The following is a 7,629-nucleotide window of genomic DNA, read 5'->3' on the forward strand; positions in this document are numbered from 1 at the left end:
GACTACAATGCCGGCAGTTCTGACTCACATTCTGTAAGTACGTTTTCATTTAAAGGATTTGCCACTGATGATTCAAACGTGAGTTTTGGGCAGTGTGGATTAACGTTAGCACTTGTTGTTTGTCATTTCTCTGATCACAAATGCAGACTGGGTTTTATGTTTACGCGGCGCAATGCAACGCAATGCGTAAAAAGACAGTATAAGTCATTATAATCCGTAATTATGTCCCCACTGGATGCAACAAATGCCTCGTTTATAATGGGTTTTCATGTTTTTGTCTCGTCGCTCCGGCCGGGACACGGCATCAACAGTATGTGAGGGGCGTAACATTTCCGTCTCATGCTTGAGGTATTCGGCCAATCACAACGCATTGGATAGCTGGCCAATCAGAGCACACCTCGCTTTTCAGACCGATTAGTTTTGTAAAAATCGACGCGTTTCAAAAAGGCGGGGCATAGAGGAGAAACAATAATGTACAGTATGTGGAAAATAATGTGTTTTTTTAACTTTAAACCGCATAAACACATTTCATTACACCAAATACACAAAATAATGTTCTTTTTAGCAGCATCATATGACCCCTTTAATCTTTTTAACAGAATGCGGTGATCTACTGTATCGAAAGCAGTGCTCAGGTCCAATAATAAGAGAATAGTACAGTTACCAGTATCTGCAGATAACAAGAGATCATTTACTACTCTTAAAAGAGCTGACTCAGTACTATGTTTTGCTCTAAAGCCAGACTGAAAAGGATCCGAATATCATTAGAGCTTAGGTAGAGGGAAATCTGGTTTAATACAACCTTTTCCAAAACTTTTTGAAATACGCCTATAATTATTTAATTCAGTGGGATCAAGATTTGTTTTTTTTTGTAAAGGCTGGACCACAGCATGTTTAAGACAGGAAGGGACAGTGCCTGTCTGTACAGAACCATTAATAATAGAAAGTAAGCTAGGCAAAACAGAGGGCAGAACATCCTTCAGCAGCTTTGTAGGAACAACATCACAAGAACAAGTAGTTGATTTCATATTTAAAATAATGTGCAGATAACAAGAGATCATTTACTACTCTTAAAAGAGCTGACTCAGTATTATGTTTTGCTCTAAAGCCAGACTGAAAAGGATCAAGAATATCATTAGAATTTAGGTAGAGGGAAATCTGGTTTAATACAACCTTTTCCAAAACTTTTTGAAATACGCCTATAATTATTTAATTCAGTGGGATCAAGATTTGTTTTTTTTTGAGTAAAGGCTGGACCACAGCATGTACAGAACCATTAATAATAGAAAGTAAGCTAGGCAAAACAGAGGGCAGAACATCCTTCAGCAGCTTTGTAGGAACAACATCACAAGAACAAGTAGTTGATTTCATATTTAAAATAATGTCTGACAACTCAGAAAGTGAGATAGCTTGAAAGTTTGAAAACACAGAGGAGCTAGTGTTTTCATATTGAAAATTCTGGGATAAATTACAAGAAATCTGCACCCTAATAGAAGCGATCTTGTTAATGAAGAAGTTACAAAACTTCTCACATAACTCCAAGCTAGGATCTGGGCCAGTTGGTCTAGATGGGTTTAACACAGAATTTAGCGTAGAAAACAAAATCTTTGGACAATGAGAATTTTTTGAAATTAAATTAGAAAGGTATTTTGCCCGTTCCAAAGAGATGGCTTCCTGAAATTTAGACAAGCTGCTCTGCAAAAGTTGATATGAAATTTGTAACTTATCCTTTTTCCATCTTCTTTCTGCCCTTCTGCAATCCTTCCTTAAAGCTTTAATGTTGTTATTAAAGATCCGCACGTCTCACGTCTCGTTCACCCCGTAACAGTAAGTACATAGTTGTTAAGGCCACTTAATATAAAGTGGGTCCGTTTGTTTGTTTGTTTGTTTGTTTTAACAAAACTAGTATTACATTCTCAGTCAGGCTGTACAAAATATCACCACGGCTGTGCCCTCATTACAGTTATTTTCATATTTTATTTTATTTTAAAATTACATATTTTAAAATTACAGTTATTTTTATACTGTAGGCTATATAGTTGATATTGTCCAAGCTATAGACCTTTTAAATGTACTAACTGTGTTTTTTTTTTAGCTGAAAACAACATCTATAAAACATTCTACACACAGTTTTACCTCTATTATCACAGGCTAAAATAGTATTAATCAATACTCCAGTTGAGGATGTCCACAAATATCTCCAATGGGATGTTTTGCCAGTTTTAGCCAACTTCTGGGGTCAAAGTAAACACATAAGCATGCGTGCCTATATACAGTGGGTACGGAAAGTATTCAGACCCCCTTAAATTTTTCACTCTTTGTTATATTGCAGCCATTTGCTAAAATCATTTAAGTAAATTTTTTTTCCTCATTAATGTACACACAGCACCCCATATTGACAGAAAAACACAGAATTGTTGACATCTTTGCACTGAATACTTTCCGTACCCACTGTACATACACACACACACACACACACATACACATACACACATGCACAAAGCGGCTAATGGAAAAGTTGGGAATCAATACGTACATTGTGACCTAATGATGAGTTTAACAATATTAACAATAAAGTGTGATGCTCTGACAGTACTCTGATCTTACTCTCTCTATGCCTTCAACATCACGCAAGCCTGGTGATTTGCAGTTACAAGGACGTTGTAGATTGTAGTGTTATTCAGTCAGTGTGTTATTACAGACTGTGTGGTGAACATCTTTGTGTCTTACATTTCTGAATATGTCTAATGTTATTGAATCTAAATCTAACCTCAGTCAGACTGTACCGCTGGTGGATCGAGATGCACCGGTGAAGGTGTTCCATGTGTGTGACTCCATGTGTTATTTTCCTCTTTGTCAACGGGGTCATGATCTTCACCCTGAGGGGAAAAAAACTGTTTTTTAGGAAGCTTCCCACTACATTCTGTTTGGTCACATGCTTTGGCTTGATACGCTCCATCATTTTATGAGTTCACTGTTGTTTGTGTCTGCTGTTAGATTACTATAATGAAAAATGTCTGTCTCACTCTTCTTGCGGCTGCACAAGCTTGCCTTACTAAATCTGGCTTCAATGTCACTGGAGAGGTATGTGGTCGTCTGAGTCCCTCTCAAACACATTGTCCATTGTTTGGAGCAGTGGTTCCCAACCCTGGTCCTGGAGGCACCCCAACACTGCGGAGGATGGGTTTGATTCAGTGCTTGTCTGAGTTGATTATCTTCTATTGCAGTGGTTCATTACCCCCAGCCCTGCACATTTTGTATGTCTCCCTCATCTATCACACCTGATTCAACTCATCAGCTCATTAGTGGAGACTACAAGACCTGGGTGTGTCAGATATAGGGAGACAAAACTTGCAGTGCTGGAGGTACTTCATGGAGAGGTTTGAGAACCACTGTTCTATTGATACCACAAACACAGTGATGCCTTTGTTCTGCTCAAGAACTACTCTTTTCAGACTGCAAAATCTATAAGAACCTAGATTTACCTTTCACTTGTGTGCTTTTTGTGTTAGTATGTTTTGCTATTATCTTTACTTACATCTCTATAGCATCTGTGGCTAAATCAGCCTCCTGTGATAAAATGACAGCCAAAAAAAATCCAATAGAACTGTTCTGCTACATCTAATACAGCTAGGTGTGCTGTGTCCATTTTAATTGGAGTAATCCAAGATGCATTTTTTTTTGTATATTGATTATTTGACTTTGTTACACATAATGTATTTTTGCTTTTTAGTGTTTATGATTTTACCCAGATGTCTAAGTTCTTCCATTCATATGGCCTGAGACCAGACCTTTAGCTCTTTATTTAATTACTACATTACATTTGGTCTCGAATGGCAAAACAGTTGTAAAACAGAGATTTGGAAGTAGGACACTAAATCCATAATCTTTGACTTTCATTAATGAGATAATAAAATGATTCTTCTTAATAACTGAAAATTATGAGTTGAGATGGTAAATTAATGGACTTTATCCAGACTTAAACAACTTAAACAACTTTCTTGTTTTTGCTAGGTAAACATTTGCAAAACCAGATAAATTTAACTAAGAAACATAAGACATTAAAACAGTTGTTTTTAGAGAATATATCCAAAATGTAACTTATTTTAATGTTAAATTCTGTTCAGATGTTTTTACTGGGGGAAAAAGACAAAAATACTGATTGAGAAAATACTTTTTCTTCAGAAACAGGCATTTTTGCTTTTTAGAGTTTATGATTTTAGCATGATATCTAAGTTCTCTCATACACGGCCAGAGAGATCAGGCCTTTAGCTCTTTATTTAAATACTACCTCACATTTGGTCTCAAAAGGCAAACCAGTTATAAAACAGACATTTAGTAGCCTTAGTAACATATTTTAGTGTTAATTTCTGTTTAGATGTTTTTACTGGTTAAAAAAGGGACACAAATAAGGATTAAGAAAATACTATTTTTCTCTGTAATGTGTGGCCACAGGAAAGTATATTGTATATTGTTTTCTTTTAATCAATGTTTTTTGCACCTATTCAACCAGAGATGTGTCAGCTGTCACAACAGAAAATAAAACACTGTGAGAAATAAAATAAATAGTTATTACTGACCATAAATGTTTCTAGACCCTATTTAGCAGTTTTCGTCTCAGGCCTTCTAAAAATCTGCTATTTAGTTGTCATCCAACATACAACTAAGCTTCAGTGTGTAAGAGATAATGAACAGTCAACTGGTCAATAAATAAACCGTGTCAGAGTGCTGCAAGCAATATGAAACTAGCAGTGGGTAGAAAACTTGTTGCCAGGGACAACAGCCAATCATACAGTTTAGCTGTTACTTATAAATATGTGTAACCAAAGTATACCTGCAGTGATTGAATTAAGATTAGATTGAAGTTATGAAAAGACTGAGCAATACATTATTTTACATGATTTTTCACTCTTATTCATCCCTTTAGTCATTAAAAAAAAAAAAAAAGTTTGTTAAATCAAATCCTTCCCTCGTGCCTGTACAAACCTATTCGTTTAAAGAGAGGGTGTTTGACTGTTTGCTTGAGTTTAAAGCTGTGAGTGCAATACAATGTAAAAACACAACACAGTGTTTAAACATTTAGTGTTTCGTGGAAAAGGTCTCCATAATGACTGGTCACCTGCAAATGAACAGAGGTTGTGTAACCATGGACACCATGAGAAAAGTCCAGATACAGGTGAATCCTTCAAAACTGCTGGCCCTAATGATCCATGGACATGTAGTCACAGGAGTGGGCCCAGTGACTCAGGTGTCAAGTACAGTTATCAGGGCCTTCATTATATGAACGGTGTAGCGTCTGGACCAATCAAACACACAATATATATTTTGTTAGCTATATTTAACAAATACTCTGTAACACCCCTCAGTTAACAAGCCATATGAGGACCTATGGACCCTTCCCCCGAAATGCGTCTTAACACCTCAGAAAGACACCAGGTTCCATGGCAACCACGGCTGATAACACTGGTTTTATTGCTCAAAGGAATGCAAGAGAGAGACTCTCACTGCATTTTCCATAGCAAGAGGCAAAATGCACAGTAGAAATTGACTTTTCTACTAATTAATTCATAGGAAAACCTTTCTTTGAATGAACACACATATCCTTCAGGTCATTGTGTATGTTGTCTTTGATATTTTTAGACTATTTTATGCATGCTTATGATATAACCACTCATTCATGTAACCTTACATATACCATGTTTAGTATCTATGAATTCGCCTTCTGACGATCGAAACGAGCGTGTATATTATATGTTGGTACATAGGCAATATATTAGTGTCCTGAGAATCTTTAGTAATTTCGATTCAAGTTCCATTTGCAAATTACCATGCCCTCACACAAAGGGTCGTAAAATCCTCCAGCAATTGCAACCTCCCGCTTTTATTTTACATGATTTTTCACTCTTATTCATCCCTTTAGTCATTAAAAAAAAAAAAAAAGTTTGTTAAATCAAATCCTTCCCTCGTGCCTGTACAAACCTATTCGTTTAAAGAGAGGGTGTTTGACTGTTTGCTTGAGTTTAAAGCTGTGAGTGCAATACAATGTAAAAACACAACACAGTGTTTAAACATTTAGTGTTTCGTGGAAAAGGTCTCCATAATGACTGGTCACCTGCAAATGAACAGAGGTTGTGTAACCATGGACACCATGAGAAAAGTCCAGATACAGGTGAATCCTTCAAAACTGCTGGCCCTAATGATCCATGGACATGTAGTCACAGGAGTGGGCCCAGTGACTCAGGTGTCAAGTACAGTTATCAGGGCCTTCATTATATGAACGGTGTAGCGTCTGGACCAATCAAACACACAATATATATTTTGTTAGCTATATTTAACAAATACTCTGTAACACCCCTCAGTTAACAAGCCATATGAGGACCTATGGACCCTTCCCCCGAAATGCGTCTTAACACCTCAGAAAGACACCAGGTTCCATGGCAACCACGGCTGATAACACTGGTTTTATTGCTCAAAGGAATGCAAGAGAGAGACTCTCACTGCATTTTCCATAGCAAGAGGCAAAATGCACAGTAGAAATTGACTTTTCTACTAATTAATTCATAGGAAAACCTTTCTTTGAATGAACACACATATCCTTCAGGTCATTGTGTATGTTGTCTTTGATATTTTTAGACTATTTTATGCATGCTTATGATATAACCACTCATTCATGTAACCTTACATATAACGTGTTTGGTCTCTATTAATTCGTATTCGGATGATCTAATTGAGAGTGTATATTATATGTTTATACCTATGCAACATATTAGTGTTCTAAGAATCTTTAGTAATTTTGATCCAAGTTTCATTTGCAAATTACGATGCCCTCACACAAAGGGTCGTAAAATCCTCCAGCAATTGCAACCTCCCGCTTGGAATTTCTTCCTTTCTCATTGGACAAGCCCACCTTGAGAGGCGTGACTCTTCCGAGACCTTAAAGGCCCCGCTCCAGGGACCCGCCAGAGTCGGTGGTTCTGTTAGGTTTTGAGAAGATGTGAGCTACAACGCTCCAGGACATCCTAAGTTTTGTGCCAGGCCTTCGGCCTTGACTTTTCCATTCACCAAGATTCTCTGACTCAAACTGGTTCTTTTTCATCAACCAACTTCAGCAAAGATCAACTGGAACCTTCAGATTACATCAAACCTCTCTTTCAGACAGATGAGACGTGCAAGTATTCAAACTTAGTCTTATTAATTGATACATTAGGTATCATTTGCACCTTTTTACAAAGGTGTGTTTGAACTAAGAATCTGATGTTCCCTTCAGGCTGTAAATCTGCTGAATATGCAAATGGTTCCATAACTTCATTCCTTATTTCCTCTTTACTGCTTAAGCTTTAACCCTTTCGTTGCGACATGCGACGGGAGCGTAGACCACCTTGTCGTTGATGTACGCAAAGGTCGCAGTGTTGTCCGTGCGGACTAGTACGTGCTTGCCTCGTAAGCGCACTTTGAGACAGATCAAGGCAAGGCGCACTGCCAGCAACTCTAGGCAACTGATGTGCCAGTGTAGTTGGGGGCCCGTCCAAACCCCCGATACTGCAAGCCCGTCGAACATGGCCCCCCAGCCGGTGGTAGAGGCATCCGTGTGAACCACAGCATGCCTGGAGACCTGCTCTAGGGGCACTC

The sequence above is a fragment of the Sinocyclocheilus rhinocerous genome, unplaced genomic scaffold, assembly GCF_001515625.1.
Source record: "Sinocyclocheilus rhinocerous isolate Xijiao unplaced genomic scaffold, SAMN03320098_v1.1 scaffold2547, whole genome shotgun sequence".
NCBI lineage: Eukaryota > Metazoa > Chordata > Actinopteri > Cypriniformes > Cyprinidae > Sinocyclocheilus > Sinocyclocheilus rhinocerous.